The sequence below is a fragment of the Cupressus sempervirens genome, chromosome 9, assembly GCF_028749045.1.
Source record: "Cupressus sempervirens isolate cs-2001-9-10 chromosome 9, ASM2874904v1, whole genome shotgun sequence".
NCBI classification, from domain to species: Eukaryota; Viridiplantae; Streptophyta; class Pinopsida; order Cupressales; family Cupressaceae; genus Cupressus; species Cupressus sempervirens.
Window position 1 is genome coordinate 270,567,491 of NC_143126.1, and position 27,055 is coordinate 270,594,545.

Consider the following 27,055-nt stretch of genomic DNA (forward strand, 5'->3'; position numbering starts at 1 on the left):
AAACTCTAATGCTCAATCATCAAATGTGTTTGTTCTGTTGCCAATGCCCCGAATTTTACAAATTGACTTATATCATGAACTAGTGAATACCTGTGTAAGAACTGACTTTAGATTCAAAAAATTCAGCTCTTCCTGGTTCTAATGGTATATTGGAGCGCTTATTTTTGATAAAAATTGCTCTAGATATGGCCTTTTGAAAATCTCAGTCCTATTCATGACTTCCATGTAGTTTTGCAAAAAATTTAACTTTTATATAGCTTCAAACTATATGATAAGTGAAAATTTATTTAAAAAAATCTACCCGACGTGATCTTTGAGAAAAAATTTAAAAATTAAAATTTTAAAACTTTTGAAAATTCTCCCATATGTTTCACTCGGGTCAAACTTGGTTTGACCATATCGCCACATGTCACATGCTAATTTGTCCACCTTACGCTGTGTTGGTGACACATGTCAAATTTTCACTAACTCGCTATATTAGCTTCCCTGCAACTTCTGCTTGGCAAAATAGCGAGGGCTGCTAGATCCGCCATGTGGCAACATATGGTTCAGTGGTGCCACATCATCGTACATGCATGTTTGGTTAAAATTTTAACTTTAGTCACATGCAGACATCCTTTCCAACTGTCAAATCATGGGCCCAAACAAGCAACTCGCAGCCATCAAAAGGCCCTGTCCTTTACGACATCTATTACTATATGTATTCTTGTATTTACCGAACTAAAATTCTCCCGACATGAATAATGTGGGATAATACCCTTTTATAGTTCTTCCTGCAACTTTGCTCATTACGTGGATCTCCCTTTTTCTTGGCAGTTGGTGTTAGTAAATTTCTTTCCACGTCGAATGGTTGAGGATCAATATGAATGGCCTTGATGTACTCAAATCCTTTAAGATTGTTCTTTTTAGCAGTTTAGGTTCCGTGCACAGTTGATTGAAATCACCCCTCAGACCATTTTTTTAAGCCCAAGATTCAATCTCCATAGTTTCTGGGACAACTACAGCTACAAGCCATGATTCAAAGCTTCTGCGATAAATCCATATTTCTTCTACATAGGAACATAGTGCATACACATTCTCAAGATGTTCTGCTGCGATATATTCTCCTTGCGAGAGTTTAAACATGCTCTTCTTCTTGTCAATGATTATCAATGTTCCATTTGGCCGCACTTCAACAATATCCCCTGTATGGAACCAACCATCTTTATAAGCTTCTTTAGTGAGGTCATTTCTCTTGTAATACACTGTGAATAATTTTTTTCCTCGAAAGCATATCTCTCCCTGGGGAATGGCTGCCAATGCATCATAACCCATGTCTGGGACATATTCTAGACATAGTTCTGTATTTGGACTTACAGGTCCAACTGTTCCTAACAGTGAAAATTCATCTGGTAAACAAACAGAACTCCATCCACAAGTTTCTGTCAATCCATATCCTTGCAAGAGATGACAACAAAGTGTTACCCTAAAAAATTCCTCCACTGCATTACCCAGGGGGGCTGCTCCTGACAATAGAAGATGAATCCGACCTCCTAATCTTGCTTTAATCTTTCTAGAAAAAATTGCATCTACAAAAGGTGATGCTTCATATGTCTTACATCCTAGTTTCAACCATTTAAGTTTGTAGTTATAGAGAGCACTAAAAATCATTCTCCTTGTTATGTGGCTCTCTTTAATGGTTTTTGTTGCTCCTACATAGATGCGATCAAACACCTTGGGGACACCTGCAAAACAAGTCGGCTTCAACTCCAGTAAATCTTCTGCCAGTAGTTTAGGATCCCCTTGCCAATATCCCACAGAGGCCCCTCAATGAAAAAAGAATTCCTCAATAATTCGATCAAATATATGAGCCAACAGAAGGAAAGAAAAATATACATCCTCAGTCATCATCTTTTCATCAAAATGTTCAAATACATATTCAACTCCTGCTATGGTTAAGGCAAGTGCCTCATGTGTGTGTTCTTATTTTTAATTGTTAGTAGATTCGGTTTTAAATTTGTGGGCAGCTTCATTTATCTTTTACTATGGCATCATACAATGGCCTACAAGTCTGCTATAGCTCTCTTTTACTTGAGAATTTCCGCAGGCTTCTTCATGTGGCTCTACTCATTTTCTCACAGCTTTTCCTAGCACACTGCGGCCTCCTCTGTTATTAGACACCTCTGCCCTGTACGTGGGGTCTTTATCTTCTTTTTATGTTGCATGGATAACTTTCGTAATTGCCCTGCTTCCTTATCAAACACTGGGTTAGCTTTCTTAGGCGTGGGTTTTTTTATTGTCTTTGTTATGTGCAAGGTTCTTTTGCTAACATTTCTATTTCAAAACTGATTTGTGTCTTCCTCTCTACAGGAGCAGTTCACGTCTTCTGTCGTTACTCTCTTTTGCAAAGCAGTTCTTTCCTTCATTTATCATGTTCTTTAGATGGTTTTACTTCAATTATTGGAATAGCATCTTCATCTTCAGCATTTTTGTAACCATGCCTACGTTTTCAACCTCTAGATTGCTCATCATATACAGACTTGCTTCTTTTACACTTCTTGATACCTTTCTTTTGAGAAAAGGTTTTCACTTTTGTTGGGGCTTTACTTTGAACTTTAAACCCCTCCCTTCAAAACATTAGCTGCCCTCGACATAGATGGGATCTCCACCTGCTGAAACTGCGGATCCCACATTCTTTCAAAACTTTTTCCCTCTAATCACTATAAAAGTGATTCTTCCCCCTTATGCAATGGCCTGCTCATTGGATACGGATAGCTCCTCTTAAGCCACAACTACCATTTACTTAACGTGGGAATTTCTCTCTATCAAACATCATGAAGATGTTTCCTCTGCATGGTATTTGACCTCAATTTACTTGGACATGAAACTGAAGGAAAAGACTCGATTTTGAAGTGGACCACCTCATTCACATGTGGTGATATGCCCTAGCATTAATATACGATCCAAAATGTTATAAAATATCAAAGCTGGCAACCAATCAAGGATTCCCCTACCTAATGCTGATAAATATATAATATACTATCCCTCTTCATCCTTTTGAACAAGGTTGATAAATATATAATATGCATTCATTATTAAGACTTATCATTCTTCTTCAGAAACATCTTTAAATTTCCTCGAGCTCCATCAGTCCTGTTGGATTCAATCGAGCCCAAAAGTGGGTCTGACTAAAAAAATTTCATTTTCGAACAACTAACATAGCAGATTGATCCATCGACCCCCTTGAACTGACTGGAAACCAAGTTTGAAGACAAACAAGCCACAAAAACTCATTTTAAATCATTTTTGCATCACTATGAAATCTCTGTCAGGAGGCCTGTTGCCTGGCTTTAAAAATTGATTCAAGCATCTGACAAAGCTCTGAAACTCAGGATCTCTATTCTCTTTGACATGTTTAACAAGCCTGCCAGATCTCGTTGCATGATGACATTAACGTCAAAAGATATTGACCTCCGAAGTTGCCAACTTAAATTCACCTGCAAAAAAACATGTTAGAAAACTGGAAAGTGCGTTTGGAAATGGCCTCGAAAACTAGGGCATTGGATCTTTGTCATGAGGATAGTATGGATCTACGATTTAGGCTCATGAAAAATAACTAGGCGAATTTGGAAAGCATTTGAAGTTGGCTACCTGGATTTGCAGGACAAGAAACAATGACAACATAACAATTTTTACAAACGGAATGACCCTGGAAAAGTGTGCAAACGGATTAGTCAAGATTTACACACTGACACACTTGGAGTATTTTTAGAGGAAAACACAATGGTACAATCCATTTGATCTCACCAATCATAGATTAGGAGTTATAACATTACGAACAAGGGTACTGATCAATCTGTAGATACTTGACACCAGTAAAACTTTAGAAATTCCATTTGGAATCACGTTTGAAAACTGATCAAACGGATTTGTCAAAAGCTAAAACTTGAAACATGGTAAGTATCTGATGTATAAAATATAACACAAAAGGAATTTTATCATTTGGATCAACTGGGTCAAAGTTATAGCACGTCAAACAAGGCTTCCCAGAATTATGTGCAAAGTGCATCAGCATGAAAACATTAAATTGCCAACTTTGAGGGATTCAAAACCTAGTCAAACGGACTCAAAATGACTCAAAATTTAAAACATAGGCTTTTGGGTATGGATACTAGACACTTCCAAAGTGGCAAGTCATGACACAAATCTGGGTGCAAGATATTCATTGGAAAACATAGCCTCCTGTCGTTGTTCGACACTAGCGCAGAATTGCAAATTTGACAAATGCTTGAAACAGACTTTGCCAAACAGCTCAAAATGATGATTGATCTTCATGGAAATCATAAACAAGCTGTATGGAGGGTTTTAGACACATTTAAACACCTCAGGGGCCTCATAGGTATAACTGGGTACACATGCAATTATGGGCATTCATAGGCTTGACTTGATTCAAAATTTTAAATGGACGCTCAAAATGAGAAAGCAATTTTCTGTCCCAACATACCCTAACCCCATCCCACAAGAAATAAGGAAAAGGTTGCCTAATTTTTTTGGGAACAATGCTATCACCCGTGAAGACCACATGAGGAGTTGTCTTGATATGATGAGTGATTATGAGGTTGAGGCTGAAGATGTTATTATGAAATTGTTTGCTCAATCATTAACTGAAGATGCTAGAGAATGATTCAAAAGGCTTCCTGAATTATCTATTGTTGATTGGAATGATATTGAATACTATTTCAAAGAGCAATATGGTGATAAGAAGAATTAGAGTTATATCCTAAGTAAATCAGTAATATTAAGAGGTTACCTAATGAATCTATCAGTGAATTTAATGATAGGTTCCAAAAGAGAATGTACAAACTCATGCAAGCCATGCAAGTTGATGACAAGATCTATTTGATTAATTATTTGAATGCTTTTGATGGAAAAATTGCATATCATCTTAGAGATAAAGAACCTAGGACTTTAAGGGATGCTTTCAGAATTGCTATAAATGTGGAAAACAATTTGAGGATTTTAGGAAGGCTGGAAAATAAAAGAGATGATCCTAGGTTGTTTGAAAATAAGGGAAATAGAAAGGAGGATAACAAAGGTGTAGGTTGGAAGAAGCAAGAGCCTAGTGAGATAGCTCAAGTTCTAAATGCTATAAAGAGTCTAAATATCCCTCAGGAAAAAAATGATAGGAATCCCACTAAAAATATGGCCTCTTATCAGTCAAATTTCAATAGACAGAATAGGTTGCAAAGTTTCCCTTATCCTACCACTTGGAAAGATGGTCAGCCCAATGTTCCTTCCAAGAATATTAATAACAAGGTCACCCCTGATCCCTTATCTAAAAACTCTATGAATGTAGTAGATGAACCTAAATTCACTACTGAACCTATATGGTGTTTTGTGTGTCAATTACCCCATGCTCTTGAATCTTGTGCAGTAGCCTTGTCTTTCCCTAGGAATTAGAATGTAGTAGAAAAATGTCAAGAACATGAAGAAAACCAAGAGGATATAGGGTGTAACATGTTTGAATCACATTATGATTATTTTGGTTGTGAGGATCATGATAGAGATGTAAATGAGCAAAGGCAGTTTTAGAATAAAGTGCAACAACAAGTATTCTCTGATGAGAGTGATGTTGAAGACACTGTGTGTAACATTGTAAGTGCATAAGAAGAAATCACTTTAAGGAAGCCCTCTAGGGAAGAGATTAACCAAATTACTGCAAACATGATAGCTCAAGTACAGACTAGAAACATGTCTAAAAGGGAAGGCAATGATAAGGTGGCTAGTATGTTTATAAAGTGAGTTAATCCTAAAAAAGGGGAACCTATGAAACCTAAAGGGATTCTTGCTAAGAAGGTGAAGATTACAAATAAGAAGTGGGAACCAAAGAAGGAATATAATCCTAAAGTTTGTGAGTCCCCAAATAATGTTCCGAGGAAGTTAGATGAAAAGATATTGAAAGCAATCATTATAAGTGATAAAAACCACCAAGGTGATGTAAGAATTTTTGGTAAACGTCATGATAAGAGGAATATTTTCATTGATAGTCCATCTAATTCCTTTATAGATATGATTACAATGTTTTCAAAAATCACTGTCAAAGTTCCTTTGTCTGAATTGTTAAGGATCCCTGAACATCAAAATAAAGCTTTAGCATGTTTGGGGAATACTGGTACAAATGTGAGACATGAGTGCAATGAAAACCATAGTCCCAAAGAGAGTAGTAAAGAAAAAGTAAAGGACAATGAAGTTGAAGTAGTTGTGTGTCAGATTCCTCAAATGTTTTTGGATAATTCTGTAAATCAGTGTTTGGGAAATGTTGAACCATTTTTCTTGAGCATTTTAGTAAATGGTAAAACATTGAAAAATTGCATGATTGATTTTAGTGCTTCCAATACTATGATGCCTTTTGAAATAATGAAGGAATTAGGCTTAAAGGTGGATACTACTCAAGGAAGATGTTGTGTTATGGATAAAAGAGAAGTTATAGTCATAGGCACTATAAATTCTTTGCCATATAGATTAATAGCCTGTCTTGACAAAGAACTTACTATGAGTGTATTGGTTGTTGACATTTCACCTTAGTATGGCATGTTGTTATCAAAAAAGTGGAGTGCTACCATGGGTGGGAGTCTACAATGTGATTTGTCATTTGCTACTTTTAATATTGAGGGGAATTTGATAAAAGTCAATAGGGAGCCTAAAAGTATATACATGATAGAGGAAGATATAGAAGACAATATGACAAATTTTGTGCATATAGATATTAATGCATTTAGAGCTGAGGTTTTGACTTTGAAGAAATCAAAGCATAAGTCTCAGATGGAAATGGTAGTTGACACAAAAAAATGCAAGGATGATCTATGGACTGTGTTTTTTGGTGGTGCATGTTGCAAAGATGGTTCTGGTGCAGGCATTTTGTTGATATCTCTAGAAGGGGTAACATACAAATTCTCCTTTACTTTAAGTTTCCCTTATACTAACAATATAGCTGAGTATGAGGCTTTATTGCTAGGTCTTAGATTAGCTCATAAGTATGGGATAAAGTGTTTACATGTTGTAGGAGATTTTGAATTGGTGGTATCCCAAGTAAGAAATGCTTATGTGTCAAAGAAAAATATATATTAAAATAGTATAGAAATGCAGTATGGGACATGATTGAATATTTTGATGCATTTGGGATAATTTGGAAAGATAGGACAAAAAATAAAATGGTAGACTTACTGGCAAACATAGCAATAAAACCTTATGATATCACATTTGTTGGTACGTCTAAGATTGAGACTCAAACTAGACCTTCTGTCCCTAATAATGTTTAGAATTGGTGAGTGTTTGAAGATGATAAGGATATTATGAGATTTTTGAATTGTGAGCATATGTTATCAGGATAAGAAATTGATTGTGCAATTTATGTAGAGAATATAGATGGAAAAGATACTATTTTTGGCTAGGAAGTTGTGCATTTGAAGACAAATAAAATCCCAAAGGGTCTAGTTGTTTTAGAAACTATTTTTGACAACTAGGACAAGTCACAAATAAATACTAATGAGTACAATGCCAAAAGTGTGGAGGAGGTGAACTTGGGAACTCAAGAAACACCTAAAAAGGTGTATATTGGTAAGAAATTGCCTCCTAAAATCAGGAAAGATTTGATAGATCTGCTAAGGGAGTATAGACATGTGTTTGCATGGTCATATGATGACCTAAAGGCATATAGGGAAGATATTTTTCACCATGAGATCCCTTTGAAACCAAATGCCAAACCTTTTAGGTAGAAACAAAGACCAATAAATCAAAGTTTGGCTCCCAAAATGCAAGAGGAACTAATCAAATTGAGAGATGCAGGAATCATAAAGCCTATTAGACATTCTTCTTGGGTATCCAATTTAGTTCCTATCAGGAAGAAAAATGGAGATATAAGGTCATGTGTTGACTTTAGGAATCTTAATAGATCTTCATTAAAAGATAATTATGGCCTACCAAACATGGAAGCTATGTTGCAAAGGGTTACTGGTTTTGAGCTTATGTCTATGATGGATGGATTTTCAAGTTATAATCAAGTGGTTGTTAAAGAATTGAAATAGTTCAAAACTACTTTTACTACTCCATGGGGTACTAATGTTTATGTCAAGATGCCTTTTGGGCTTACTAATGCTAGAGCTACTTTTCAAAGGGCTATGGATGTGGCTTTGTTGATATTATTGACAAATTTTGAGTTGTGTATCAGGATGACCTCACTACTTATTCCAAGGATGAAAATTATAATTGCATGCACCTAGAAAAGGTATTTATTAGAGCCCTTAAATATGCAATATCTTTAAATCCAAGAAAATGTAACTTTGGTGTTACTGAAGGAAAGTTGTTAGGACATTTAGTTGGCAAGCATGGAGTGAGGATTGACCCTGAAAGGGTAGAAGCAATAGACAAGATTTAGAAACCCAAGAGTGTTAAAGGCATTCAGTCATTCTTTGGACAGATCAACTTTCTTAGGATATTTGTGACAAATTTTGTAGAAATTAGTAGGCCTATATCAAGGATGCTAAAGAAAGGATCTGAGATAAAATGGGATGGTGAACCTAGTATTACGTTTTAGAAAATTAAGCAAGCTATTAAAGATGCCCTTGTTCTCAAAGCTCCAAATTATGATAAACCAATGCATTTATTTTTTTTTGCCTCATTTCACACTATTGTTGTAGTATTGTTATAGAAAAATGAAGAAGGTTATAAGCAGCCCATTGCATTCTTTAGCAAAACTTTGCAAGTAGGTGAAATTAAGTATGAAATCAATGAAAAATAGGCATATGCACTGGTGAAAGGAGTCAAGGCTTTTATATGTTACTTAATGGGAGCTACTATCATTACCTTTGTTCCTACTACTGCTATAAAGGACATTCTTTCACAACAAGAGGTATCTGGCAAGAGGTGTAGATGGATTAATAGGATACAAGAGTTTAATATTGATATTTAGATTACCAAACTGGTTAGGGGTCAAGGTTTGGCCAAATTGATGACAAAACCCAATCTAGAGGCAAACCAAATTAACTAACTTGATGATAGTTGCAAGGATAATCTTTTTGATATGGATTACTCTGACTGGTACAAAGATGTAATTTATTATTTGCAAAACATTAAATCTCCATCAGAGCTAACAAATAACTAGAAGAGATCCCTCAAGTTATAGGCGATAAGGTATGTTATAGTGTAGGGTCAATTGTGGTGGAGAAATATGGAAGGGGTACTTTTAAAGTGTGTGGATGAGATTGAGTCTAAAAGAATTTTGAAAGATATGCATGAAGGTGTGTGTGGTAGTCATTATATGGCTAAAATCACTACTCATAAAATTCTTAGGGCTGGTTTATGGTGGCCAACACTTTTCAGAGATACTCATGAGTTTGTAAAAGTTTGTGATGTTTGTCAAAGGTTTAGTGGAAAGTTAAAATTCTCTAGGAATTTTCCATTGAGACTAGTTGAAGTGCAGGCACCATTTCAACAATGGGGAATTGATTTTATAGGTGAGATCACAAATAAATCTAGTGGTGGAAATTCATGGATCTTAGTAGCCATTGATTATTTCACCAAGTGGGTTGAGGTAGTCCCTACTAAAAATGCGACAAGTAAGGTGGTGATTAATTTTATTCAAAATAATATTGTGACCAAGTTTGGATGCCCATAGAGGCTTGTAACTAATAATGCTATGTGTTTTAGATTAGAGGAGTATAAATTTATTTGTAAAAAGTATGGCATTACAATGTACACATCATCACCCTATCATCCCCAAGGAAATGGTTAGGCAGAATCAAGTAATAAGAGTATAAAAAATTATTAAGAGGATTTTAGGGGAAAATAAGAAAGCCTGGGAATCAAAATTGCCATTAGCTCTATGGGTTGATAAGGTTACTGTAAAAAAGGCCATTGGATGTGCTCCATTTGACTTGGTTTATGATATATAGGCTAGACTTCCATAGAATAACTTAAAAGAGATGTATACATTTGTTCAGTTTTATGAGGATGATATCATTGATGAGATGCAACTTAGAATGGATGATATATTGCAACTAGAGGAAGCAAGGAGAGAGTCTTTTGTTCAAAATGCCAAGTTACAATTACAAATGAAGCATTTATATGACAAAAGAGCCATTGAGAATAAATTTGAAATAGGTGACATGGTACAAATGTGGAATGTTGGAGTGGAAGATAAAGGAAAGCATGGTAAATTTGACCCAATCTGGCTTGGCCAATATAACATTTGTGATACAAATGGAGAAGAATCATATTTCTTGAGAGATCTAACATGAAATATTCTTGAATTGCTAGTTCATGGACAATTCTTGAAGAGATACTTTTCTTGAGGTCTCTACTTTTCCATGGACAGTAGTTTAGGGTTTCCTTGTGTTCTTGTTCATTATGTATATTTTGTAGATCCTTGTAAATTTCTCTATACATTCTTGTTTCTTGTTTCTATGTGTTGCTCTGTGCTCTCTGAGGAAGTTATCATTTAGAAGTCAAGTATTTGGTTTGCTCTTCCATAGGTTCTAAATTCTTGCATAGACTCAAGTAGTCTATCACCCCCAGACAGATCCACTGTTGGTCTAATTTTTCATAGTATAGAAAATTTTTGGTGAAAAATCAGTTAGATCATTTTACTTTTTAGATTAGGGTTTCATTCCTCATAATTTTCATAATTTTTAGGTTACCCTAATGGTTCCCTGATTCATGTGTTGTTGAAATCTATTAAATTCTCAAGATTTGTCTCTCAACACAGCCATTAAAATACCCTAAGTGTGAAAAACCCTAGGTCTCCTTTCAAATTTTTGAAAATATTTGTCAAGTGCTTAAATTTTTTCACTTTACGATCTTACGGTGTAGGGTTTCATGTAAGAGTGAAATACCTTTTTCCTCATGTTTTTGTGGTTGCATTTTATAGTGCAGTGTAAGAGCATAAAGAAGTTTTATTTTATGGGCATACGCTTTTGTCTTTCATAATAGTAGAATAGTTCATCTAGAGTCTCCCCAATCATACGTTTGGTCTTTGAGTGAAGAAATGTAAAGGATTTTTATGCTTTGAAAGTGGTTTTACGACTTTATAGTGAATAGTTGAATGGGTGAGTGGAAGAGGTTTGAAGAGGTTTTCTTGGTCATATGATATAATGTTGAGCATGTGATCATAAAAGGTTTTGATGGGTATGTGTTGTGCCACTTTACGAGAATACAAGTAAGTAGTTGAGCAAAGGGGTAGAAAGGTGTTGAGTTGAGATCTACACATCTACATTCTAATGATTTGCGTAAGAGTGTAATACCCTGGCATGGCATAAAGGAATGGTTTGTAAGAATGCACAAAATGTTTTACAATTCTACGGGTAAAGCGAATTCATAAGAGCAAAGATGAGATGTAGTTGTGTTTACATGCATACATTCTTTGGGCTCACAGACAACTGTAAAGCTAGATTATAATAGTGATCATTTCAAAGTGAGACTTGTTGAGTTGTCAGATGGGCCCTATGTAAGTGAATCAAATGGTGACACATCACAAACATTAAATGGGCCCGACCCATGTGGAAGACAACTTAGGTTCTCAATTTTGCATGTGCTAAAAATTAATGGTGATGTTATTTTCTATTTGTTTATGCTACAATTTGGGTCATTGATCAGTGAAAGGTGAAATTTTATCATTACGCCTTTACGCTTACAAGATAAGCATATGAATGAAGAGATATTTCATCCTTTCTCCATGGTTACAAGTTAGTTTTAAGCATATAAGCGTAAAAGGTAAAGTGAAGGAATGAATACAAGGCCTTACACTTATACAAGAAAAGAAAAACATAAGATCGAGATGCCATCTATAGGAGCTTTCTGGTGTTATGAGGATAAGGAAACTCATGTGAACATAAAGGAGGAATAAAGAAAAGGCAAGAGGCATTATGGTGCCACAAGTAAAGCCTTAAGTGTATGACCGGAAGATGGGTGTTTAAAAAGTTACAATTTCTTGAGTATCGAAGTTAGCAAAGCAACATAAAGGAATTTTTCAAGCTTTCCATTGGTACATGTGCATATGAGCATAAAGGGTAAAGAGAAGGTAGCAGCAAGGGTTTTATGCTCATATGAGGAATGTTTGATGTGTAAGAGCAAGGATGTCAATTGTGAAGGCTTAAGATTCTATGGTGTAAAGGGTCACATAAAGGCCTAAAGGAAATTTAAATGCAATGTTTAAAAAGCCCTAATGTTTCTATGCTTGGGATGTTCTAAATCCTCATCGAAGGAGTGTAAAGGCTAGCTAGGGGTGTCTCTGGGGTTACAAAGATTGGAGATCTTGACTCGATGTAAGAACAAAAGACCAAAATTTGAAAAGAAAGCTGCTAAAATGTCATATCAGTTTAGAAAAAAAAAATCACCATAGCCAAGTAAAATAAAACATTGAAAAGGACATCAGGATTAAATCTCACGATTGATATCCCTTGCTGTCAGCTTACGAAGGTGGTATTAAATGCTCATGCATGTAGAATTAATTAAAAAGTGGGTGGATTGAATTATTAAAACATAAATATTTGATTGAACATCTAGAATATTGCCACTCTGAAGAAATTGTGCTCTTGCTCTGAAAATTTTATCCAAGTATCGATAGCCCTATGATTTTTGTGTTGTTGTGCAAAAATTTCAAAAGTATAATTTGTAGAAAAGATGGATGACAAGGAAGTTGAAGAGGTTCCTGAAGAAGAGGTTGAGGTTGAAGATGAAGGAGATGATGTGGTAGAAGTCACAATAGAAGGTAAAAGAAGGAAGAGTACTACTAAGTGGGAGAAGAAATCAAGGGTTAGGAAGCCCAACAAGCATGCTGAAGATTGGTTGAAACTTCTTCTAGGGCTATCAAATGCTATCTTAGCTAATGACCGCATCTTTAGAGACCCTTATTTCTTGGTTAGGGATGCACAGTGCAATAGAATTGATGGTTTCAACTTGTTTTTATATTTTTACCAGAACAGAATAGAAAAGGTGCTAGTCTATAACCCATGGAACAGTAACATGGCCAAGTTAATATTTCCAAAAGTATTTTTTGATGTAGACCTATTGAAAGCATTGATAAATTCCTAAAATCTAGTTACCAGGACATTTCAAAGGCACAATGGAACTTTTTTGTGCACACTAGATAGAACTTATTTTATAGAAGCTTTTGGATTGGAAGGGTAGATGGATGTGCCTATTGATCTTGAAGACCTATAGAGGAAATTTGGGAGTAATAAGACCTACTTTGTAAACAATGTCATGTTATCCCACATCCCTTATAATGTGAAAAAGGCAGGGATGATTCCAAAGAATGTGGGGGATTTTTTTCCCTTAAGAAGATTCAAAAATTATTTCAAGAACACAATATATGGGTTACACAAAGTTCTAGGGAGTGATGGTGCAAAGGATTGTGTTTATGGCTCCCTTTTCTTGATGGCATGTGATATAAAAGACCCCTTCCATCATAAGGAGTATGACTATGTAGCTTTTATCATGGACAACATGCACAATCAGCTTGTCAATGCAAAGAAGGGAGAAATGAAGAATTTAATGTTCCACCATTGCTCACTACTAATGCATCTTATTTTGTATCACAACATTGGTTACATCAGCCTGGACTTCATTGATCAAACCTCTGATGAATTTGGTGAGTTACTTGTGCAACTATGGACTCAAATTTGGGATAAAAACTTTCATTATTCAAATGCACTTGTGTTTTTCAATTTATTTAGTTCTATTATCATGAGGCAATTATACCATACTTTCTTTAGGGCACCAAAGGTTTTAAAGACTTTGCTTAGGCCCTCACTTTTAGATGAGAAAACAAAATTAGATCATAACTAGGGAAGCATCTTTTTATTCAAAGAATGCACGCTGATGAGAGTCTATGCATGCCCATAGCCTCCTCACCTTCTAACTAAGTATTTACCCCCTAGATTGGCCATTATTGAATTCTTTTGGTAGTTTTTATTGATGAATAAAGAAATGATCCCTACTTCTTTGCACAAGCCTACTTTTTTCTGTAGAACATTTAAAGAAGGAGACTTTGAGATTGGAAAGAATGCATATGAGGAGTTGAGTGAGTACCTAGGCTAGTACAAATTTTCTACTAGGCCCTATAGGATGTATGACCCTGACAATTACATCACCAATGAAGTCAAGGCCATTAGGGGATACATCCTACCTCCAAGCAAGCCAATCCCTATAGAGGATTTAATTGCCAACATATTCGCAATAGGGGAGGCTAATGAGCTATTAAGGAAATATGAAGAGGTAAGGAAAGTAGAGGAGGCCTTGAAAAGGACCAATCCTGACTTTAAGGGTTTTTATATAGAGGTTCCGTATCCTAGTAACCTGAGAAAAATGGTGGATAATTTTGATTATATCATGTCACAAATGGCACATGAGCTAGAGGGAGAGGAAGCCACTATAAATAGAGAATCCCTTGAGCCAGATGTGCAGTTGGAGATTGAGTTGGAAGAGGAGCAACCATCAACTTCAGCTTGGGTGCCCAAAGGGAATAAAAGGAAAAAGACAATGCATATCCCAGAGAGGGTAGTAAGCAAAGCCTTACAAGTGATGCTAGGAAATAGTGAATATTTTTATGATATTAGGCAAAATTATTTACATCAAAGGGCTACAGAAGTAGGGAAAGCCTCTACTGATCTCAAAATTGCAGTATCAAGATTGGATGATAGGTTTATTCAATCTGAAAAGTTCATGGAAGATGATGCTTTCATTAAATCATCAGAGTTTAAAAGTTTTCTTTAAAAAATAAAACAAAATGAGCTCACATTGAGTATCATTCCTGGAGAGGATCTATAGAAGAACAAGGAGTTAGTTGAAAAAATATTAGCCTATGATCCTAAGAGTGAAACAATGACCTCTGTAGAAGCCAGTGAGTTGGTACATAGGAGTGGTATGATTCTAATACCACATTGGGATATTGAGAGGGCTTTTGTTCTGGAGAAAATGAGAAGAAAAGACAATGCCAAAAGTTATGAAGCCACTAGCAGTGAAGGATTAAAGAAAGGGTTAGGATTTAACATAGACACAAAACCCCTAGTAGTATGGAGTGGGTCCCTTGACACCAAAAAGCCAAGAATGATGGATATATAGGAAACTACACAGGGAAATATGATTGTGTGGACATTGGAGAACACTACTAGGAAAGAAATCTCTAGCTTGTTCAAACACTTTGGTCTCATGAATGAGGTAAAGGTGGATGAAATTGCGGATAAGCTAGTTGTAGTGTACAATGAGTGTCTTGACATTAGAAAATTGTATGAAGAAGAGCTCAAAATGAGCAATGTAAAAAAATAGATAATAAAAGAGTTGGAGGGGAAAATTCAAACTCTGGAAGTAGAAATAATATCCCTCAATGAGCAACTCAGGGTAGGGGCTAAGGAAAACATGCACTCAGGCAGGTTGAAGAAGAAAGGCACACTACAGAGGTAGAGGCCCAAATAGAGGAAATATCTATGGGGGTAACAGTGCCAATACCTGTAGTAAATATGGAAACAAGGGCTCCTAAACTTGACAATGTAACTAAGAAAAATGTCACAATGAATGTGTTAGGGCATAGAATAAGCACTTTGAAAAGAATATCTCAAGATGCTTATAATGCATTCATAAATCTATAATCTGCAAAACTGGTATGCAAGGATACAATTGGATGGCTTGAGGCAAATTTTTAACAATGGGGACCATATGTGCAATTTCTTGACAGATTGATACCCTTGTTAGCCAAAAAGCTAGATTCCCCAGATAAAGTTATTGTTGTAAAGAAGGGTATGGACAAGGTGACAGATCTATCGCAATTTTTCATAGGGAAACTAGCAACCATACAAAATAAAATGAAAGTATTAACAAGTGGTTTTCATTCTTTAATTCTTTCTGTTCTTGATTCTAATAGAAAAATAAAGGATTTCAATGAATGGTCTAGTTCTTTTGACCATATTGTAGACTTTCCATAGGTGGCATCCATTTTCCAAGATGATATTGATGAGTTTATTTTCAATGAACTTATTGAAACCCTATTCAAGATTGAAACTGAAATGAATAGGTTTGCTATAGAGGGAAAGGTGATTACTGATGCTAGATGGTAGAAATTTTTTGGTGAGTTAGCAACAACCAAGATTTGTAAGTGGCCCACCAAAAGAGAAGTTATTATCTGGGAAGCAATCGTAGAAATCAAGGCCATACCAATAGGGAGCGGTTAGAGAAAAAGATAAAGTTGAAGATTTTATGCTCCAACTATCATTTGTAACTGTCTTTCTTTGTTTCTTTTTGAAAAAAAGGTGTCCAAATATTTTGGAAAAAGTTCTTATACTCATTGTTGTAAAAGGACACCTGTCAATCATAATTGCCCTTTTCTTGTTGCAATTAATGTTATATAAATGAGTTTTCAAGGCATTGTGAGGGTCCAAAAATTTGTATGTTTTCAATTTATTCACGAATTTACATTGGGTCGAGTCATATGTAGTTGTTTTGAGTTTATTTTCAGTGATGTACTTTTCTAATGACAAATAGAAATATAGAATCAATATGATTTTATGGGTTCTTTATTGAGTTCCTATTAGTTATTGTATTAGTTAGCAAAAAGGATAATACAAAGGGGTATTTACACCAAATCTGTGTCACCATTTTGTGTCTCCTTTTCATGAGTTTATCAGTTCTGAGATCATTTGGATAATGTTCAGTTGATTAAATGCATTCTGGATGAGGTGTATATTGGTTATATTTTTTCTTTTAATTCAATGAATTATGTAAATGCTTCAATAAATTAGTAGAATTCATGAGTTTATGAAGAGGATATCATGTAAGAATGGAAATAGGTGATTATAGTTGATAGATTCAATTACAAGTTAATTGAACAAGGTCTCCTGCCAATAAGTGATTCTTTGTGCCCAATGGATAAGGTACTGGTCTCATAAATCAAAGATGATTGAGAATAAATTCTTCCTCTACATGTTAAAATTATTATAAATTCAAAATCATTCATATACTATTTTTTTCAAGGTTGTAATGTTGCTCATCACTCATTTACATTTAGTTTTCTAAGTCATAGGTAGCTACTATTCCTAGAAACACTTGTAAATTCTAGGAGAATTAGGACTAGATCTTCTTATAGGGGATGCATATGGACTTGAAAGCATTTAGGAAATTGGTAAACTATTTATATGCATGAGGATAAAGGATGAAAATTAGAATGAAACTAAGATAGTTGTAATACATTAGTTTGCATTAGAATCATCCCTAGGTATACTCACCTTGGTCTAGTAGAGCCTAAAGAGTTGGAAGCAATCCTTGGTTTCGTTGAAGTTGGGTCCATATGATCTACTTATGTAATTGATTATAGGAATTGGCTAATCTTTATATTATTTGAGTATTATCATTATGGTATTTAGCATTTTTTTGCTTAGTAGTTTCAAACACCAACACTAACAAAGGCTATAAAGACAAGGGAAATAAAGCTTGTTACATTGTTGAAGAAGAATATAATGAAGAATCAGATGGTCATGATGATGAATTTGTGTATGTTGCTATGAAAGATGATTTAGATGAAGATGACGCAATTGCATTAGTATCCTATGTAACCAAAGGTGAAAGGTGGATCATTGATAGTGGATGTTGTCATCACATGACTGTTGACAAAAGTAAGTTCATTAGCTTTGAGAATTATTATGGAAATAGTGTTAAATTTAGTAATGATGCACCATGTCCAGTGTAATGGAAAGAATCAATAAGATCAACAAAAAAAATCATGTGTTACAATGCTTACTATATGGAAGGAGTTAACTATAATTTGTTGAGTGTGTCACAATTCAATATTTGAGGATACAAGGTTGAATTTGAACACAAGAAAACCAAGATCTATGATGTTGATGGAGAACTCATTAGAAGTGGAGATCAGACAAGAGGTAATCTATTTTATCTTGACATGAATGAAGCTACTTGTCTTGTTGTATAATTTGATAATGTGTGGCTATGGCACAAAATATTATTTCATGTAAATTTTGATAGCTTGGTTAGTATCAATAAGATGAAGAGAGTTAGAGTTTTGTCAAAACTAAAGAAACATGATAATGTGATTTGCAAATAATGTCAGTTAGAAAAGATGACAAAGCCTAGTTTTAAGATTAAGACTTATACTTAAAAAAAATAGAATTAGTTTATAGTGATATATGTGAACTAATTGATATGTAAAGCTAAAAAGATGACAAGTATTTTATTCTATTTGTTGATGATTACTCAAAAATGATGAAAGCTATGTTTTTGAGAGAAAAATCTTATGCTTTTCAAATGTTTAAGTGATATCTAGAAAAAAAAGGAAACTGGTAAAAACTTGAAATGTCTGAGATTTGACAAAGATGGAGAGTTTACATAAAATGAATTCAATAACTTCTACAATGATAAAGGAATCAAAAGACAAACTTCTACACCTAGGACCCCTCCACAAAATGGGATAGCTAAAAGGAGGGACAAATTTGTGATGGAATGTGCCAAAACACTGATGATGGAGAAAAATGTTGGTTTAAAATACTAGAGAGAAGTTATCTATACCTTGAACCAAGTACAAGTCAAGAAAGGAACAAATTTCACACCTTATGAATTATAGTATGGATACTCACCAAATGTCAAATATTTTAAGGTACTTGGAAGAAACTGTTACATTCTTAAGGAGAATAGAAATGATAAACTTGATGCTAAAAGTGAAGAAGGTATATTCCTAGGTTATTCCACAACAAGTAAAGCTTATAAGTCTTTAAATACTAACACTAAAAAAGTTGTGGAAAGTACACATGTAAAATTTGATGAATATATAGAAATACATGAAGATGAATAGAAGAAGGAACCCAAGAATTACTAAACCTTTATGTACTACTATAAAGACATGCCTGTTAATGCTAATGATACTATAACTACTAATAAACAAGAATCATTGACTATCGAGCCACATACAATGAATGTCAAGTTGCATTTAGGAGCCGAGTTATAATTAGAAGCCAAGATACATTCTAATTTTGAGATCAGTTTACAAAAGAGGAATGTTGAGTTACCTAATAAAGAAGTAAATAGTGAACCTAAGATTGAACTTCATGAACAACCTAGTTGAAAGAAGAATAGAGCCAAGATTATGAAAATATGTCATGAGACATCATTCTGTTGAACAAATCATTAGAGAGAAAGAGGTTGGACCAATGACAAGGAATATATTAAGGAATAAGACATGTTTTTTAAGCATTCATGAACATTAATTGATGAAGGATGCATTAGAGAATGAAGATTGGAGTCAAGTAATGAAAGAAGAAATTGATCAGACTGAGAAGAAAAAAACATAGACACTAGTACCAAGACTAGAGAACAAGAATGTTATTGGAACCAAGTGGGTGTACAAAAGAAAATTGGATGAGAATGGTAAAGTAACAAGAATTAAGGGAAAGATTAGTCTACAAAGGATATGCACAAGAAAAGGGAATTGATTATGGATAGAAATTTTCCCTAGTTACAAGATTGGAAGGAGTAAGAACTCTAATTTCTTATTCTACCTATAAAGGACTCAAATTTTATCAAATGGATGTTAAGTTAACATTTTTGAATGGTATACTAGAAGAGGAGGTTTACATTGAATAACTTACAAGATTTTTTGATCCAAACAATATGAACATGGTGTGTATGTTGCACAAAGCTTTATATGGTTTGAAGTAAGCTCCTAGAGCATGGTATGAAAGAATACATAACTATCTTGTGAAGATTGTTTTTGAGAAGACTGATGAAAACAACAATTTGTACTTGAAGATAGAAGAAGGTAAAGAAATTTTACTAGCTCAAATATTTGTTGATGATATCATATTTGGAGGACCAAATACATTGTGTAAGACATTCACAAATGAAATGATGAAAGATTTGAGAAGTCAATGATTAGAGAAATAAAGTTCTTTGTTGGATTATAAGTTTATCAGATGAAATATGGTATTTACATTAATCAGTCCAAGTATGTAATAGAAATCTTGAAAACTTTTGGTATGGAAGATTCAAGACTAGTTAGTACCCCTATGGTAATAGGACATAAACTATCCAAAATTGATGATTCTGCTGAAGTGCATCAAAAATTGTACAGGTCTATGATTAGCAAATTGCAATATGTAGTTTATAGCAGACCTAACATTGCATGAGCTATTAGGATTTTTGCAAGATTTTCTACAAATCCTGAGGTGAATTACTTAATGGTTGTTAAAAAGATTATGAGATACTTGAAAGGTACAAAAAACTATGGTCTATACTACAAGAAAAATGACAATTTTAAATTGAGAGTCTATACATATGTTGATTGGGATGGAAACATTGATGACATAAAAAGTACAAGTGGAGGAGCATTTTTCTAAGGAAAAAGATTGGTTACTTGGACCAACAAGATACAAAATTTTATTTCACAATCTACTATTGAAATTGAATATGTGGCTACTATAGTGAATTGCACAAATGTGGTGTGGATCAAACAGTTACTCAAAGGAATGAAGGGAGAAATCACTGTGTTGGAATTCTTTAGAATAACTAAGAGGGGGGGTAAATTTGTTATCCAAGGTCTAGATGTACAATTGAAACTTTTCATAACTTAGTGAACGCATATCCATAAATTATTTTCATCATGCATGCATCCATTAGATCATACAATCAATTAAACTTGTAGGTTACTGTCAAATCTTTACAGAAATGCAAGAATGAAACATAATAGATTCAATAACACATTTGAAACCATGATTTAACATGGAACCCCAATTTAAGAAAAACTACTAGTGACATGCTACTCATTCTCACTCTTCTGAGTGATGCCCTATAGAAGGCGAACCCTATTAAAGGTTATAATGCACACTATTAAATGTGACCTAGTTAAAGGATTTCAATCACCTTGTTAGGAGTGAGCCTTGTTAGAGGACTTAAGATCATTCACTTGGAATGTAACCTAATTAAAGGATTTATAATTGACTATTAGGTCAACCTTAATCCAAAGGATTTATCCTAGACTAGTACAATGATTAGAAAGTAACATTCAGGCTTTATCTAATAACAAATTAGAACACACTTACAAATTACATATCTCTATTTTAGTCCTCCATTCTGCTTGGCTTTCACAGCTTCAACTTTGACAACTTTTTCACCCTTCAAGCATCCATACTCTTAAGCCTTCTTTATTTTCTTGCCAATGCAATCTCTTCTCTTAGGTCACTAAATGAAGAAATACCCTAGGTTACTTGTCTTCCTTAGGTTCTTGCACATGAAAACCTTTTCTTCTGACCAACCATCTCTATATATAGAAAATTAAAATATTTTACCATTCATCCTCCTTTGTCCATTTTAAGATTAGGTTGGATTAGGTAGGATTCAATGAATCTACCCATCATTTCATTTTATTCCCTTCTAGAAACTTCTCCTTCAATCCTCTTTTAATTCACCTAAAAAATGGTACATCTTGAATTTTGTACCATTAGCTCATCAATCTTATCTTCCACATTGTTCACACAATCCAAGAAATCAAACTTGTTGGCTTGGATTCATCAAATTCACAATCTTTCTCATGATGTTGACACTTGGTATTAACTTGCTTCTGATGCTAGACACATACTATGTTGCTCGACATCTACTATCAAAACACTCATCATAAACTAAATTTTACTGGTGGTTGACATCAACTAAACTTTACTTGACTTACATTATATCACTCAACTTATACTGAAATTGAATTTTCTCATATCCAATTGATTTTATGCTTGGCCTAAACTAACTTTTCTCGGCACCTACTATGCAGATTTTTATACTTGGTAGACACAATTCATTTAACTTGTTCTTCTAAACTTAATCAGTGTATCGATCCTTTGCAACCTTAAGTAGATTATCAATGCACTATAATATCACTATCTTAACTAATACTTTTACTCCTTTTCCATATCATAACTCAACCTTTCCTCTAATTTCTATTGTTACCTCATTTGATCAAAACCTCTTCATTAATCAAACAAATGATAGTACTCAAGTTATCTAAGCAATTATTTTACCAACAAGAAGCAAGTTTGACATTAGTGAAAAAATAATGATTGAAACACATATTCATACTTGTATTAATTAATTTTCAAAAATATCCCTTTTTGTCATTGATGGCAAATCAAAATGACCAAACTTAATTAGTATAACCAATAAAATACAAAAACAAAATAAAATTCTTTGTATTGAAATCTATCCCTATATTAGTAACTTTTCATCTTCTAAATAGGTTACAAAATTCTATTCTAATCAATAGACAATTAGTCAACTCATCCTTATGACTCCCTCTGGATAAAACTTCTTATATCTCCTTAGATATTAACTCCCTCTTACTAGGTATTTCATGTTTCTTCTGTGGTTTCTTTTATCTCCTTCTTTGATAACAATATCTTGTTGAAAATATAGATGGAGTAATTGAGAGAGTGGGGGGGGGGGGTGGGCGGAAGTGAATTAGTTACCACAAAAATATTTCACAAATTCCTTAGATGTCTGATAAAAGTAATTACTATTGTCACTCGATAAATATACAAAAATTATTGTACTCGGTAGATGCAGTGTATGTTATACTTATTATTGATCTTTAAACATTCATAGTGATTAACATACAAGCATAAAAGAAATAAAATGAACACATGAGACACCAGATTTAACATGGAAACCCAATATGGGAAAAACCACCAAGTAACTAGCTACTAATTTTTACTCTTCTTAAGAGAGCCCTATTAAGAGCCAACTTGGTTAAAAGTTACAAAACACATTGTTACGTGTGACCTAGTTAGAGGATTTAATCACCTTGTTAGGAGTGGCCTTGCAAGAGGTTTTTAGAACAATTTAATAGAATTGTCACCTTGTTAGAGGATTTAAAACTAGCTGTTAAACCAATTCTGCTAAGAGATTTTGGAATCACTACTACAATGGTAAGAAAATAATAATGAAATGACCTAAATGAGATGCAACTGAATTGTTGATTATAGATCTCTATTCTGCTTCATGCTAGATCCTTCCTGATCAAATATAACTTTGGTACTCCTCAAGGATATCTAACCATCATTCAAATTTGCTCACACTTTCTTCTTCAAACAATAAATATACTTGCATACTCACTCATACACTTTAGAATCTCAACTTGACCTTATATTTATACTATACAAATTATCAAGTTTGCTCAATTACAACTTACAATGACCAATAAATATTACCACAGTTAGCTAGAATCAATACTTGAAATAATTAAACTTCATTTCTCAAATAAAAAAAATCCTTCATTGACTGACTCTACTCGATAAACACTGATCCTAAAATGATTTCTTGTGTTAACCAACGGAAGCTTGGTTAACACTATGAATTTGAAAAATCCTTTAGAAACTGAGTGAACTTGGTGAACACTAACTTTCCTTCATTAACCATGAGAGCTTGGTTAACACTACTTTCTACCATAATTGCTTTCGATGCCTAAGTGAGCTCGGTAGACACTGTCTTCATAGAGTAATTTCCAAGAATGCTCAATAGACAAGGAAAATTGCCTTACTGACCAAGTGAGCTTGATAAGCACTTTCTGCCAACTGATATGACATTTGTGTAACATCAAAGATAACACACAATTAGACAATTGTATCCAACAATCTCCCTCTTTGGCATTGATTACAACACAAAATGTCATAGCACAATGAAATTTGAAAACAAGTATTTCTCTAACATAAATTTTTCTCTCTTAGATTTTATGCTACAATCTTCTCTAATGCAGTAATCTCCCTCAAACAAATTTTAGAAAGATATGGTAGTAAATTCTCCCTCTTTAACAACACATGCCAAAGACAACACATACCAAATGAGTATCAATGTACCTTGAGTACTGATATATATATGCAATGTTCCCTTGCCTATGCTACATCAATTTATAGATCTTCAACTTGGTTCCTATTGATGCATCACTAAAAATTTACTTTACTGAGATTCAGATAGGGGAATGACCCCTTACTTACCTCTTAGATACAAGAATGCATCCTTAGGTAATGGCTTGGTGAATATGTCTACAATCTATTCTTTTGTATGGACATATTCCAATCTAATTTTTTTATCTTGCACCAATTCTATGACAAAGTTGTATTTTATAGCAATGTGCTTGGTTTTGGAATACATCACTGGATTCTTTGATATGTTAATTGCACTTGTATTATCATAAAACATGACAATTGGTTCTTTGATCTCAACCTTCATACCTTCCAACAACTGTTTAAACTAACATATTAGAACAATTCACTACTGCTGCAACATATTCTGGTTTTGTTGTAGATTGGGATGTGCATTTTTGCTTTTTCCTTGTCCAAGATACCAACCTTTTTCCAAGAAAGAATGCTCCACCACTTGTACTCTTTCTATCATCAATGTTTCCTACCCAATGAGCATCAGTAAACACTTTTTAAGTCCATATTTTCTCCAATTTTATACCATAAGCCATAATCTTCAATGCCTTTCAAGTATCTCAAGATTCTTTTGATTTCGATCATATGATGTAAAAACTATTGTTATCATTAGTTCTCTAGAAACCAATCTAAATAAGGTAGTTATGCAATCTCTCATACCACACTCTAGGAGCTTGTTTCAAACCATACAATGCTTTGTATAATTTTCAAACCATGTCCCTTTTGTCTAGATCAACAAAACCTTTAGGTTGTTCAATGTAGACTTCTTCATCAAGAATACCATTGAGAAATGCAGATTTAACATCCATCTGATATACCTTAAATCCTTTATGTGTTGCATATGCAAGTAAGGTCCTGACACCTTCTAATATTGTAATAGGAGCAAAAGTCTCACCATAATCAATGCCTTCTTCTTGAGAATATCCTTTACATACCAATCTAGCTTTGTTTCTTGATACCTTACCATCTTCATTTAACTTATTCTTGAATACCCATTTTGTTCCTATCACATTTTTATCTTTAGGCCTAGGTACAAGAGTCTAGGTTTTGTTATTTTCTATTTGGTCTATCTCTTCATAGCCTCAATCCAACTTTCATTTTCCAATACATCTTTGACATTTCTAGGTTTAGAATCAGCAAGTAAACAAGTACCTTTTATCTTACTTCTTGTCATAGTACCTTCTGATTTATCTCTAATAATCTTATCTGGTGCATGATGATTCCTGACATACTTGGCCAATATAGGTTGCTTGCCTTTTTGAATGAACTACATTATCATCCTCTTGAACTTTAGCTTCAGGTTCTAGCTACTTAGACTCAGTAGGCATTGGCTCGGTAGCTTAAGTATGTGACTTGGGTCCTTGTGACTCAATTTGAGCTTCTTGCAACTTGGTGGCTGAGGAAGACTTGGGAGTAGAAGTCTCTTGATTGATAGATTTTTCTAGCAATATATTAGGTTCAATGTAAACAAATCTCATGCAATCCTTTGGTTCCTTTTTGCTTTCTTCTTCAGTCCTTTCTACAAACTCATCAGTTCTCACATGTGCATTTTCTGTGATTTTATGAGTAGACAAATTCTAGCATCTATATGCCTTACTCTTGCAAGAATATCCTAAAAATATACCTTCATCACCTTCAACATCAAATTTTCCTTTTCTAGATTCTTTCAAGATATAACATTTACTTCCAAATACTTTCAGGTAACTTACATTGGGTTTATAGCCATACCATAACTCATAGGGGATTTTAAATGAGTCCTTCTTCAACTGTACTCAGTTTAAGGTATGAACTATAGTGTTGATAGCTTCTTTCCAGTATTTGATAGAAATGTTCTTTTCAATCATTAGAGTCCTTGCACAATCCATGATAGATCTATTCCTCCTTTTAGCTATTCCGTTCTGCTCAAGAGTTCAAGGGGTTGATACCTATCTTTTGATTCCTCTTTCAATGTAAAAGTTATTGAATTCATTGGAAATGAATTCACCACCTCTATCTGGTCTTAAGAATTTTAGTCTTTTTCTATTTCCTTCTCCACTCTTGCCAAATACCATTTGAATTTCTCAAATGCTTCTGACTTCTCTCATAGGTACATAACAATCATAATTTTAGAGTAGTCATCAACAAAAAGAATGAAGAAATTTTCTCCACTATAGCTCTCAATTCCAATAGGTCCAAATAAATTAGTATGCACAATTTTCAAAATCTCTTCAGACTAATTTTTTTACTTTTAAATCTAGTCTTTCCCATTTTGCCAATCTGACAATTCTTGCATAGACCAACATTAAGTTTATTTAAACTGGGAATGCCTCTTACTTGCCTGAATTTTCTTAATTTCACCATGTTATAAAAATTTACATGACATAATCTTTTGTGCCATAACCAAATTTCTTCAAATTGAGCAATAAAACATGAGCACTCATCAAGATCAAGATAAAACAAGTTACCTTTTGTTTGTTTGCCTGATCCAATCAATTTTTTTTTGTCATCCAACAATCTTGCCTTGCCATGCATGAATTCCACCTTGAATCTAATATTTATTAGCTATGCCATACTCAATAGATTATGCTTTAGTCCTTCAACCCAATAGGCATTATCACATACAAGTTGTTTGGTTAATGAGATTTGTCCTCTTCCTTTTATGCAACAAGGTTTATTGTTTCCAAACCTTACACTACCACCATCATAGTCTTCAAAGTGTTCAAACTTTGTTTTGTCACCAGTCATATGATGTGAACATCCACTATCTATGATCCATGTAGCATTTTTTCTCACATGAGAGATAAGTGCCATCTTATCTTCTTCATCATCATTAGATTCATCTTTCACATCAATGTAAACTATTTCATCTTCACTATTATAAGAATCTTTAGCCATAAAACATGTTTTCTTACCTTTGTCCTTGAATGATTTGAAATCTTTCTTGCCATTGCACTTGTGACCTTTCTTCTCATCTTTGCTAGCTTTTTTTGGGCACCTGGCTGCAATATGACCAATTTCTTTACATGAAAAATAGATTAGGGGAACTTTAGCTTTATATTTTCCTCTGTCTCTAGAATATTTCCTTGCAAGTAGAGCTTCAACAACTTCAAGATCACTATCAGAACTTTCCTCTG

General features: G+C 34.0%; 1 pseudogene; it reads right to left on the reverse strand.

Annotated features, from left to right (window-relative positions):
* Nucleotides 1–712: 712 nt before the first annotated feature.
* The window catches only part of LOC149538498 (long chain acyl-CoA synthetase 4 pseudogene), a 182,707-nt pseudogene continuing 156,364 nt past the window's right edge, over nucleotides 713–27,055 (reverse strand).